Source organism: Hyla sarda, chromosome 4 (assembly GCF_029499605.1).
Source record: "Hyla sarda isolate aHylSar1 chromosome 4, aHylSar1.hap1, whole genome shotgun sequence".
NCBI lineage: Eukaryota > Metazoa > Chordata > Amphibia > Anura > Hylidae > Hyla > Hyla sarda.
Window position 1 is genome coordinate 174,674,227 of NC_079192.1, and position 14,294 is coordinate 174,688,520.

Genomic DNA, 14,294 nt, shown 5'->3' on the forward strand with positions numbered 1-14,294 from the left:
TGTACTTGTTTCAATACAGGAGACTTTTGTTAGATCAGTGGACAGCATAGACATTGACCGTTTAGTTCCACACCTTTTACATACGTTCTCTTAGCCATAATACAATATCTATGTATGTTCTCATAGTGTTTGCGTTACTGGAGAGTGTTTGTTTTATTGATCTGTTTGGCTGTTACACATCCTTTACCAGAGTATGAAAAGACAAAAAAAGACAACCGCAGGCGCTGCCCTGTGCCGTTACCAGAGGTAAAGATGGGTACATGCGAATATGCCAAAGGCTCACCCACCTGTGGATGTTGGGCTTAGTACTCAACATCTACTGAAGCATATATAGGATTCCAATGCGTGGCTGCCTCCGGGCCTGGATACACATGTAGGATGTGGCTGTAGAACACTTGCAGTACCGCTGAAGGATTCCAGACGGGAAGGAAAAAAAACAGGGTAGTTGCGGGGCGCACAACGCTAGTCGCAGGAACCACGTGCACCGTGGGTTTTAGTTAGGTATTTTTATTTCTCATGGACAACGCATTTCGAGAACTGGCCAAACGCGTTGTTCATGAGAAATAAAAATACCTGACTAAAACCACGGTGCCCGTGGTTCCTGTTACTAGCGTGCGCCCGGTAACTACCCTGTTTTTTTTTCTTCCCGTCTGGAATCCTTCAGCGGTACTGCAAACATCCTTTACCAGAGGCACACTGCTAATACTGCTAATAAGATGGTACATATTTATAGTTTGGCATGTTGCAGTTATGTTTGGCATTGGTTGTATCTCATTTGTAGCTTTATTTTGTCCTTTTAATTTCTCTTATTTGATTCTTTCTATATATAGCACAATGGCTTTAGTGTGTGCAACATATCTTGTTTGTGTTTCTTTGCCCAGATCGTTTCTGTGCCAATCACTTTTTTCTATTCTAATTGGTACTGTGTCCTGTTTATGCAATCTTGTGTACATGATAGACTCATATTGTGATCGTCTTTACATAAGATGATACATGTAGTTGTAAGTCAGGTTGAGGCAGGTGTGTTATTGTGCTGTAAATTAGGAAGGAAATCGGGAAAGTGTTTTAGGTGGTTTGAGCCTTACCTAAAGGGAATTTGTTGCATAAAAATGTCCAATCTGAAGGTTTGATTAAACCTACACAGTGCACAAGTTTAACAGCTTCTTCAGAATTTAGGTAGAAATGCTTAACAAAAAAGTAGTGATGGCCTCACATCACCACTGCACCAGTGCACATTACGAGTCCATTTGAAATTAAAGGGGTACTCCACTGGCTAGCGTTCTGAACATTTAGTTCCAAATGCTGTGTGTGTGTGTGTGCGCTGTGGGGGTAGGCCACACCCCCCAGTAACGTCACGTCATGTCATGCCCCCTCAATGCAAGTCTATGGGAGGGAGCATGGCGGCCGCCATGCCCCCTCCCATATACTTGCTTTGAGGGGCATGATGCAACATCATGAGGGGGCATGGAAGAAGTAAATGCTCCGAACGCTAGCCAGTGGAGTACCCCTTTTAAGCTTGGACAACCCAAGTTAGCATGCTCTTTGCTGAGCATCTGGAGACACCACTAGACACCACTGGGAGTGCTGATGCATAGACACGTCAGGTGTGATGTTTCGGAGGCACCGCCTGCTTCATCAGACTTGCTTACATGAAGTTACCACTTCCTTTTTATATGCTTGTATTCTATTCAGATTAAAACAAACCAATGAACCACATACCTATTAGGAACAAAGGAACACATCTTTTTGGAACACCCTTTTACGTGTATGTATGCATGCCTTTGTTTGCAAAACTGCTCTGCTGTGATAAAAGGGCAATTTATGTCACATCCCACCAAAGGTATACAGTTATACTGTTCTCAAATAGGGCAGCATGAACTTAGTGACAGAGTGGGAGATTTATCAAAACCTGTGCAGAGGAAAGATTGACTTCTCAAAAATGAAAGAAGCAATATGATTGGTTCCTATGGGCAACTGCACCACTTTTTCTCTGCACAGGTTTGAATAAATCTTCCACAGAGTCTTTAAAAGAGAACTTTGGGATAGCAAAACTCATCCCCTTTCCTAAGGGTAGGGGATAAATGTCATATCATGGGTGGTTAGACCGCTGGGACCCCATGGTCTCCTATACAGGACCCCGGCTCTCCTCCTGAATGGGGCTTTTTGACCACTGCACCAAGTGGCGGCTGACACTCCCCCTCCATGCAGCTCTATGTGAGAGCTGGAACGCTGCACTTGGCAATCTCTGGCTATCCCATAGAGCATGCAGGGGACATGTCTGCCACAGTTTGTGCGGATTTGTTTCTACTCTGGACAGTTCCAGATACAGGTGTCATCAGAGAGCACTTAGACAGACAAAAAAGAACAACTCGACTTCAGCAGCTCATAAGTACTGAAATGATTAAGATTTTTTTATAGAAGTAATTTACAAATCTGTTTAACTTTCTGGAGCCAGTTGAGATAGATAGATAGATATAAATATATATATAAGTTTTTTCCTGGATAACCCCTTTAAGGTACCACATGGTAAACCGGAAAGGTTTAACAACATGCAATGGGTTACAATGAACGACTTCCACTTTTTTTGTCACTCCGTTTCAATCCTGTGAATAGTTTCAAATGAGAGATGAGTTCCAACACAGTGGGAACTTTTGGCTGTGAGCAGAATCACATGAACCATTTTGGGAGCAGAGCATGCTGGACCCCAAGTGTTCTTCTCAGAGACAATATAATGAAATAGAAGAGCTTGTGGAATGAATAAAAGTTCTATTGACCCATATTGTTTAAAGTAAGTGATGACAGAAATCCAGAAAGAGAGACAAGTTCACGTTCCATGCCGGAGATTAGTAGCAGATTCCTTACATTTGGGGCATTGAAGGAGACCATAGGGATTCAGGAGTTTAACAGGAAAATTAAAGCCATATAAATGTTGTGCTTCAGTTTAAAAAAACATCTCCCTCCACCTCTTCCCAATCCCACAATATTTGACCTTGTCCTATCCAACCAATATTTGTCCCTAATGTTTGCACCTTGACTAGTTTGTATGTATTTTTTTTTTTTAGGGATTTTGCTTCAAGTTGATGTATGTTACTAATGCTCTGTACAAGAGGGACACAGCACAAAGGTCCGTACCAATAACATGTACAAAATGAAAAGGTCTCGCTTCAGCATTCATGTCAATTACTATCCCCGGGTCATAGATAGATTTAACCTTCTCTAGATTTAAGACAACCAATGGACCCTACAAGAGTGAAATAGTTCTTGAACCATCCATATTCTTTTATCCCTCCATAGCCAGTGGCTCAGTTATCCTGCCCCTGAGAGAACTAAGCATGATCCCATAGAACAGCGATTATTTGAGAAACTCATCTCCAAAAAAAAGACAGGGGCAATGATGCCCATTTCCACAGTTCTGCATAAATCTTCTAAAAAGAAAAAAAAGGGAAATGTAGGGAGCGAGGATGTCTACTCACATTGTGACACCAAGATAAGCAAGATAAGGATGCACCAAGCATGGGCCAAAGCCAGATGAGTTCCCATAACCCAATGGTAAGGCAACCAGGTTAGTACGGGAGGTAGGTGAGAGAGGGTCTGCCACAAACAATAAAGCAGAGCTTGACAAATCCCGGTGGCCACTTCAACTAAGAATTTGGTGGTGGTGCCCAGGTTTTTGTCAGCCCTTTCCAATACTTACCTCTGTCTCTGTTCCTGCGCTGATCCCTATTTTGCCTGCGGTCGATGATCCAGTTTTTATGGGGGCAGCAGATGTCAGGTGACTCTGTGCCTCATTGATGACACTCTGTATTTATGTGTTCGGGGCGTCACAGCCTTGGCTGCGGCTGTCACGTGACTTCAAAGTGCCGACTGCAGATATCTGCTGTGACAGAACTGTGACAGACGGAAGAGATTAAGAGACATGTATGACTGTGCCACAGGTAGAGGTGAGGGATTATATAACGTTGCGTAATGACGTAATGCTACGTGTGGCATCCTGGCTCCTAAGCTTTTCTTTGCTTTTTTTTTTAGATTTATAACAAATGTGTCAAGCCCTGCAATTTAGTGTTATCTGCAAATATCGTCTTGAATTTCCTTTTTTTTTTTTAGAAAGAGGAATTACAAGGAAGTGGCATAGCGGTGGCTTGTTTAAAAGCAACTAACAGATTTATCATTGTCCATGTTTTGTCATCTAAAAGTAGAGTTAATGTGTGCTCGGTTGTAGCGGAAGCATAAATGGTGCCCATTTCTTAGCATTCATTAGTATTAGATATTGTATGTCACTGAAGCACTTAGATGAATGCATGTTTTTCACAATGGCAGGACCCGGATCTACAATAGTATCCATTAATCTTCATTGTTGGGTCCTTACTGTCCTGTGACATTATAGATGTTGCTTCTTTATATAGGGCTTTATGTAAGACTTGGTGGGCATGGATGGTATGATGATCTCATCACATAGTTTGGACAGTAGTTTCTACTTTCAGTACGTTGGTCCTTTTTTAGTACTTGGTGATCATTTCTATGCATTGTTCTTCATTTCCCTGAGTCATGTGCGTACTGCTAGTGAATGTCATTCCTGTATGACACATCTCATTCTACGGCCATTAGTCACACTGGTTTGTTAATACATAATTAGAAAATGTGGGCACTACGCAAAGACAAATCTGTAGAAATGTGGGCAAAAAATTTTTTATTTCAAGAAGTCATTTGTGTCCTTGAATGGAATGTGTCATCTTACAGGCATTAAGAACTACAAGATTAGATACAACATAAATTCGGCAGGGGAGTCGTGATCTTGTGGACAGCATTTGTAGCTGGGGAAGTGTGGGGAGTTGACTTGCGTGTCCTTAGTTGTGACTGATGTATATAAAGAGCATATAACTGGCATATAGGCCGGCATTTATCATTGTAGGTTTAGGTGTCATTTCTACTCCTTTTTTTGTGTGCTGGTAATGTGTAGGAACACCAGATTTATTAAATGGTCACAGAGCATTTAATACATTTTGTGAAGGTCGCATTTTCTAAAATATCTCTCTTCACATACACCAAAAAGCTAAGCTAAGTCTGAGCTGATGTCGTTTTAGAGACTTTTCAGTGGCTTTGTGCCTTTTTTGCGCCTTTTCACAAAAAGGCGCAGTTCATAAAACCCTTCCATATCATGTGTATTGCCAAAATCAGTGGATTGCAACTCAAAATTAGCAGAAATGTGTAAACCAATAGGCACAAAAAAGGCATAAATAAACCTTGCTTGCGCCTTTTTTGCACCTTTTTCTAGACACAGCAAACAGTCTAAAGACAATGATAGATGTCGGCCATTGAGGTTATATAGCAGCGTGTACAGTGGGGAAAACAAGTATTTTTTGCACTGCCGATTTGCAGGTTTTCCTACTTACAAAGCATGTAGAGGTCTGTAATTTTTATCATAGGTACTCTTAAACTGTGAGAGACAGGATGTTAAAGCAAAAATCCAGAAAATCACATTGTATGATTTTTTTAAAATGTATTTGCATTTTATTGCATGAAATAAGTATTTGACATCAGAAAAGCATAACTTTGTACAGAAACCTTTTGTTTGCAATTACAGAGATCAAACGTTTCCTGTAGTTCTTAACCAGGTTTGCACACACTGCAGCAGGGATTTTGGCCCACTTCTCCATACAGACCTTCTCCGGATCCTTCAGGTTTTGGGGCTGTCACTGGGCAATATGGACTTTCAGCTCCCTCCAAAGATTTACTACTGGATTCAGGTCTGGAGACTGGCTAGGCCACTCCAGGACCTTGAGATACTTATTACGGAGCCACTCCTTAGTTGCCCCGGCTGTGTGTTATGAGACGTTGTCATGCTGGAAGACCAAGCCATGACCCATCTTCAATGCTCTTACTGAGGGAATGAGGTTGTTGGCAAAGATCTCACGATACATGGCCCCATCCATTCTCTCCTCAATACAGTGCAGTCATCCTGTCCCCTTGCAGAAAAGTAGCACCAAAGAATGATGTTTCCACCTCCATGCTTCATGGTTGGGATGGTGTTCTTGGGGTTGTATTAATCTTTCTTCTTCCTCCATAACAGCGAGTGGAGTTTAGACCAAAAAGTTCAAATTTCTGTCTCCTCAGACCACATTTTGTCTTCCATTCCTCCCATCCAGATGGTCATTGGCAAACTTCAGAAGGGGCTGGATATGCGCTGGCTTGAGCAGGGGACCTTGTGTGTGCTGCAGGATTTTAATCCATGACAGTGTGTGTTACTAATGATTTTCTTGGAGACTGTGGTCCCAGCTCTCTTTTTAGTTCATTGACCAGGTCCTGCCATGTAGTTCTGGGCTGATCCCTTGCCTTCCTCAAGATCATTGATTCCCCACAAGGGGAGATCTTGCATGGAGACCCAGACTGAGAGAGATTGACCGTCATCTTGAATTTCTTCCATTTTCTAATAATTGTGCCAACAGTTGTTGAATTCTCACCAAGCTGCTTGCCTATTATCCTGTCGCCCATATCAGCCTTGTGCAGGTCTACAATTTTATGCAGCTCTCTGGTCTTGGCCATTGTGGAGAGGTCAGAGTCTGTTTGTTTGTGTGTGGACAGGTGTCTGTGATACAGGTAATGAGTGGAGAACAGGAGGGCTTCTTAACCCCTTCCCGCTATAGGACGTATGCATACGTCCCAGCACCCGACACATTCACGCGCTGGGACGTATGCATACGACCTAGCAATCTCCTGCACTGCCGCGGGCAGTGTAGGAAATCCTGATCACGCATCATGGTGTTGACAGGGGGAGCGCGCTCCTCCTGTTCACCAGCAGGAGCACCGCAATATGATCGCGGGTCGCCATTGGTTGCTATGGCAGCACGAGGTCAGATCGTGACCTCCTGTCTGCCTGCTACGGAAGCCTGTGAGATCCAGTCAGATGCCGGATCACACAGGCTGTACTGTGTGCAGCTGATCGGGTCATGCTGTGCTGTAGTACTAATGTATTGCAGCATACTATAACCTGTAGAAAAATAAAATAAGTTCTTCAATAAAAGCATGAAGTATAAATTTGTTTTTTTAAATGCCCCTTTCCCAATAAAAGCCCTGTCTTATCACCAAAAAAGATCAAAAACCCAAATCATATACATAATAGGTATTGCCATGTCCGTAATGACGTGTACTATAAAACTATAATGTAAATTATCCTGAACACCGTAAAAAAAATACAAAATAAAAAAAATATATATTCACCTGGCCCTATTTAAAAAGCAACAAATCTGCGTTGGAAATATATATATATATATATATATATATATATATATATATATATATATGTATTTTATGTTGTTTTATTTGTGCATTATGTAGTAAGTATTCCATTCATTTTCTAGAACTCTAAATTATTTTATCTTATTTTATATGATCTGTGTCAGGACTGGTCTTTGTATAATTATTTTCCATCCATGTGTCATTTGAGGGTGGGACACAATCTGAGAACCATGTGTCAGTTCCTCCTGTCACTTGTGCGCTTTTGTAAGGCATAGACTGTCTGGCTTTGTCTTTGTGTTGGGGATGTGACGTGCCAAGCCTCTTTTGTAAGGGGACATATGGGAAGGGCTCTCCGTTCTGTCATTGAGAAGCATTATTCATGTGTCTAAAACATCCCTTCAGTACGCAGCAAAATCCTTTAGGACGGCATCTAGTTAGCATGCCCAGTCTGAGGAGTGAACCAACATTGTAAACTTTATTGCCTTAGGTTTGCATTAGTGGTTTCTATATTGTCGGCAGATCCTTTTAGCACTGTGCCTGGTGTTGTAAATGAAGCTAGCACAATGTTTTATATACATGATGACACTTACATCATTTCAGTTTCTGTCTTGGTGGATAACTCCCATTTCTCTCACTCATTCAGAATGTTAACGGAAAACTATTGTAGCCCTGGAGAGGAACCAGTCACCCATACTATGCTTCTCATTAGGGATAGACCGATATTGATTTTTTTAGGGCTGATACCGATAATCTGTTACCTTTCAGGCCAATAGCCGATAACTTATACCGATATTCCGGTATATGTTATCGGCTATTTCAAGACCGCCGCCACCCACTTCTCTCCCCCTGCCTGTCCTGGGGTCCTGAGTCTAACCACCACAGTTGCCCCATCACCCCCCCCCCCATCCTCTGCCCACATACCGCCGCCGCCGCCGCCCCATCGCCTCCCCCCCCCCCCATCCCCGGTGTTATAATTACCTGTTCCTGGAGTCCGCGATACTTCTGGCTCCATCGTAGTCCTTCGCTGTCACTGTGCACACTGACGGTGACGTCGCGTTGGGGACGTCGTTCGCAGCGCACAGCAACAGCACAGGAGCCAGAAGTATCTCGCACCCCGGGAACAGGTAATTATAACACTGGGGATAGGGGGAGGCGATGGGGCAGTGGCGGCGGTATGTGGGCAGAGGATGGGGGGGGGAGGCGATGGGGCAGTGGTGGCGGTATGTGGCCAGAGGATGGGGAGGCAATGGGGCAACGGGGGGGCGGGGCATTATTGGCATATCTGCAAGGTAATTGCCTATAATGTCCAAAATCGTGATTATCGGCCAATAATATCAGCCAAACCGATAATCGGTCGATCCCTACTTCTCACCTCTAGATCAAATATGCTACGTGAATGTAATCCAGAACTGTATCCCTTCAAGAGTTCACACATAAAAGGGTTGATAGATCCTTTATAATAAATCTGCTAGTTTGGGGCCTGTTCTCAGAAAAGCACATTAAGAAATTGGCAGTTTTGTCCATGGTTAAAAGCAAGGTGCTGATAGTCCTTTACTAGCACAACAAAGATGATAGCTACTCTGCTTGCTGTGCGAACCCTCATTCAGGTCCCCACTGCTGGGAACTATTTTGCCCGACCTCTTGTTTCTCTGTACAGTGAGCCATGTGTGCTCTTACTGGGAACAGCTGTAGGGAGAGGAAGCACGTGCCTTGCATGACTCCATGATATGGAGACGCATACAATTAATTCTTTATGGGAATCATTTACGATGTGCCTCCTTTCCTAGCTTTACCCTTTATTTTTTTTGTCTGTTAATGAATTATATTTAGATCTATATAACAACAATCTGCAGCACATTAACTGAAGAAGCAATACTGTGAGCTGGGTGCACAAACTCACAAGAGGAACTGGGTCCAGGGATCCAGGTTGGATTCACACAAAATATACACTGCAGCACTCTGATAGGTTGTTTAAAAAGAAATAATAATTGAAAAACTTTTTTTTCCATCAAAATGTGACCAGTGCTGTATATGTTTTATTTCTTTACCGTATTTTTCGCCGTATAAGACGCACTTTTTCTTCCCCAAAACTGGGGGGGCAAAAGTTGATGCGTCTTATATGGCGAATACACATTAAAACCTTGTCCTATCGCAGCGGTCCCTGTGGCCATCAACGGCCGGGACCCGCGGCTAATACAGGACATCACCGATCGCGGTGATACCCTGTATTAACCCTTCAGACGCAGCGATCAAAGCTGACCGCCGCGTCTGAAGCGAAAGTGAAAATAACCTGGCTGCTCATTCGGGCTCTTCAGGACCGCCGCGGTGAAATCGTGGCGTCCCGAACAGCTTACAGGACACTGGGAGGGACCTTACCTGCCTCCTCGGTGTCTGCTCCGTGCCGGGATCCCCTGCATGGCCGGCGCTCTCCTTCGTCGTCATCACGTTGTCGCGCACTCTGTCCCGTCATCCAATAGAAGCGGCGTGCATAGCGACTTGATGGCGGCGACAGAGAGCGAGGATACCGGGCAGCAGAGACGTTCCAGAGCGACGGAGACACCCCGGGGACACTGCGACAGCGATGGAGGGCGACATCCAGGGCAGCAGTGACGGGTCTGCAGCGGCGGGGACACATGAGTATTACCTCCTATACCAGTGGTCTTCAACCTGCGGACCTCCAGATGTTGTCCGGGCATGCTGGGAGTTGTAGTTTTGCAACACCTGGAGGTCCGCAGGTTGAAGATCACTGTCCTATACTTTACATTGTATTTGGTTCAGAATCTTTTTTTTCTAGATTTTCATCCTTTAAAATTTGGTGCGTCTTATGCGCCGGAGCGTCTTATATGGCGAAAAATACGGTATATATTTATTATTTCAGCTGTACATTTATTGTGATGAATAGAACTAAAATCTCTATTCCTGTTATACAGAAAGATTAGCCAAGCACTACTTGATATTGCTACCGAACTTCAGTCTATGACCTTGACAGTAACTTTCAAATAAATATTATATATTTATTATTATAACTATAAATAAATGTGAATAAAATATAAATATGCGTTTCCCTTTTAACTGCTCGTTATACAGTTATCCATTGCAGGTTATGCAGAGGTTACTTCTGTTCAGGAAAAACTTGCTTGTCCATCTACTGCGACTCCTCCTTATGTGTCCTTCAATGTAAAACCTAGCACAAAGATATTTAGTCCTCTTTCCTGTAAACACTGCTGACATACATAACCTCACTCCGCTTCCCTTTCCCATCTCTTCTTCTCCTGGTGCACGATCCTAAAATACATGGGTTTTTCATATTGAGGTACAAGAGAGGAGTAGATTATTTTTACAACCTTTTTAGTCTATAGTACTAAAGAGATTATATGTTTTAATCCCATTTTTATCACGCACAAGTAGAAGCCTTCATGGTTGTGTTTTCACTAGCTATGTAAAAAAAAAAAAAAATTTAACTATATATATATATATATATATATATATATATATATATATATATACACAGCAACAGAAGAATACAGCCGCACACTGCTAGCACAAAGATATAGATAAAACATGAGTATATAGATGGAACATGAAAAGCTATACAGCTGTAGTGCAACAAATGAAAATATGAAATTATGAGGTACCGTATTTTTCGCCCTATAGGACGCACCGGCGTATAAGACGCACCCAATTTTTAGAGGCAAAATCTAAAAAAGTTAAGACTTTGAACCCAATAGTGGTCTTCAACCTGCGGACCTCCAGATGTTGCAAAACTTCAACTCCCAGCATGCCCGGACAGCCTTTGGCTGTCCGGGCATGCTGGGAGTTGTAGTTTTGCAACATCTGGAGGTCCGCAGATTGAAGACCACTGCATAGGAGGTAATACTCACGTGTCCCCGCCGCTCCGGACCCGTCACCGCTGCCTTGGATGTCGCTCCATCGCTGTCACCGTGTCCCCGTCGCTCTGGAACGTCTCTGCTGCCGGCCGGGTATCCTCGCTCTCCGTCGCCGCCATCACGTCGTTACGCACGCCGACGCATGTACGTGACGACGTGATGACGAGGAAGGAGAGCGCCGGCCATACAGGGGATCCCTGAACGGAGAAGACACCGAGGAGGCAGGTAATGTCCCCCCCGGTGTCCTGTAAGCACTAACCCGGCTATTCAGTCGGGCTGTTCGGGACCGCCGCGGTGAAATCGCGGCGGTCCCGAACAGCCTGACTGAACAGCCGGGTTAGTGTCACTTTCCCTTCAGACGCGGCGGTCAGCTTTGATCGCCGCGTCTGAAGGGTTAATACAGGGCATCACCGCGATCGGTGATGTCCTGTATTAGCCGCGGGTCCCGGCCGTTGATGGCCGCAGGGACCACCGCGATAGGGGTGTATTCGCCGTATAAGACGCACCGACTTTTCCCCCCCAGTTTTGGGGAAGAAAAAGTGCGTCTTATACGGCGAAAAATACGGTAGTTAGCTTGCAAATTTGGCTGCCAAATAGCGTGGACCGTCCCACCACGGTAAGGTGACCTCATTCTGGGACGGACCCTACACTATGAATGTCTCTGTGTGAACAGTACAGAAGGCATTGCAAGGTCTGAAATCAATAGTGCTGGCCAACTTATTCTTTGAGATATATATATATATATATATATATATATATATATATATATATAAATAAGCTTTCATCACTCTGTGTGTCAGTGACCTGTATGAAGGGGCAGTCTGTCTGTCAGTTCATTAGCTGAGACTGTCCTGTTCTCTGACATGGAGACAGTGTGTTTGTATCACTAAAGGTGACCCTACACTTTCACATAACTACCAGCTGAACACTATTGCTACCAACCTTCCCATACGTTTTCGGCATGGCTGAACATTCACATTTACTATATGGAGAGGGGTAATCCACAGCCAGACAACTTTGTTGGCTTCTCTCTCCCTGAGGGTCAGGCTGTAAAAAATACAATTCTTTCCACTGGCATCATATGGCATCATAGGTTAACACTATGGAATTTCCTAGCAGAATTCGTCTTCAAAATTTCGCTCAGAAATTCTGGTGCAGCAGGCAATAGGATTCTGCCCCACGATGCTCACAATAGAATTTCAGCAGCGAACCTTTCCACCACGGACATTCATCCGCTGAAATAATTAATTCTTACGGCAGAATATGTTTTCATCTTTGGGGACCGGCAATGTCCGCATGGTCCTAGATGTGATGCACAGGGCAATATTCTGCTCCTTGGGTTTTGGATTTTATGTGGATGTTACTTTGGCACCAGTTACCACTGACCTAAACCTTGTTGCAGACCAAGTACAGTGACCCCCCGACCTACGATCATTTCAACATACGATGGCCTCTCAGAGGCCATCGCATGTTGAAGGCAGCATCAACATACGATGCTTTTGTATGTCGGGGCCATCGCAGAAACGGCTATCCGGCAGCGCAGACTGCTTCAGCTGCCACCAGATAGCCGTTTACGGTGCCCCGTGGGGTCCGCTGACAATCACTTACCTGTCCTCGGGCTCTGGCGCGTCCTCTTCGGGATCCTCTGCATTGTTGGCGCTCTCCATCGTCATCACGTTGCTGCGCACACTGTCCCGTCAGCCAATACAAGCAGCGTGCGTAGCGTCGTGATGGCGGCGACGGAGAGCGAAGATGCCGGGGAAACAGAGGCCTTGCCAGAACATCGGGGAGGCGGCGACAGCGATGGAAGGCAACATCCAGGGCAGCGGTGATGGTCCGGAGCGGCGGGGACAGGTGAGTACAACTTCCTCTACCAGTGGTCTTCAACCTGCGGACCTCCAGATGTTGCAAAACTACAACTCCCAGCATGCCCGGACAGCCGTTGGCTGTCCGGGCATGCTGGGTGTTGTAGTTTTGCAACATCTGGAGGTCCGCAGGTTGTAGACCACTGTCCTATACTTTACATTGCACGGATCCCTCAACATACGATGGTTTCAACAAAGGATGGTCCATTTGGAACGGATTACCATGGTATGTTGAGGGACCACTGCACTTGGCAATGGTATCCCTTCATGGTAGTGTCCTCTTTTAACAGGAAAATGTCTCTGGCCACTCTGCAAACATTGTTCAGCAACAGCTTGAGAAACAGGACAAAGACTTTAGGGGGGTAACTTGGCCTCCAAATTACCCAGATCTCAGTCCAATTGAGCATCCGCAGGATGTATAGGTCACAGTATCTATAGCACACTGTGGAAATTCTCCCATGCCAATATACCCATAGACTTTAATAGGTAAACGTATGACTGTCTGAAGGTATCATACAAAGCTTAACTCGCTGTTCTTTCCAGTACAGCTGTATAAAAAATGAAATAAACGTTTTTATTTTTAGAGAAACAGAAAGTGGTTGTCGACACTAGTTCTAAAGTCCACAAAACTATAAGTAGGTGTGTATCTTAAGGCTGGTCCTGGAGTCTTTATGGATGGAGAGAATAGGTCTAGCGAGACTGAAAGGGAAGGTTGTTGACACAAGTTCAGTATTACTAGTGTGATAGCAAAGGCGTGAAAGAGAAAAAGCATACAGCAGATATGTGCCATATAATGCCTGTAAAGGGAAAAGACCAACCTAAAGAAAAGTAAAAAAAAAAAAACTAAATTCATGTGAAAAACTTTTTTTTTTTTAATCAACTGGTGCCAGAAAGTTAAACAGATTTGTAAATTACTTCTATTAAAAAAATCTTAATTCTTCCTGTACTTATTAGCTGCTGAATACTACAGTGGAAATTCTTTTCCGTTTGAAACACAGAGCTCTCTGCTGACATCATGAGCACAGTGCTCTCTGCTGACATCTCTGTCCATTTTAGGAAGTGTCCAGAGTAAAAGGAAATCCCCAGAGCAAACATATGCTGTTCTGGACAGTTCCTAAAATGGACAGAGATGTCAGCAGAGAGCACTGAGCTCATGATGTCAGCAGAGAGCTCTGTGTTTCAAAAAGAAAAGAATTTCCGCTGTAGTATTCAGCAGCTAATAGGTACAGGAAGGATTAAGATTTTTTAATAGAAGTAATTTACAAATCTGTTTAACTTTCTGGCACCAGTTGATTTAAAAACAAAAAAA

At 44.0% G+C, this 14,294-nt stretch overlaps 1 protein-coding gene across 4 annotated transcripts in view; it reads left to right on the forward strand.

Moving 5' to 3' along the window:
• MYO9A (myosin IXA) overlaps positions 1 to 14,294 on the forward strand; it is a 182,646-nt gene that overhangs the window by 8,800 nt on the left and 159,552 nt on the right. The window lies entirely within an intron of this gene.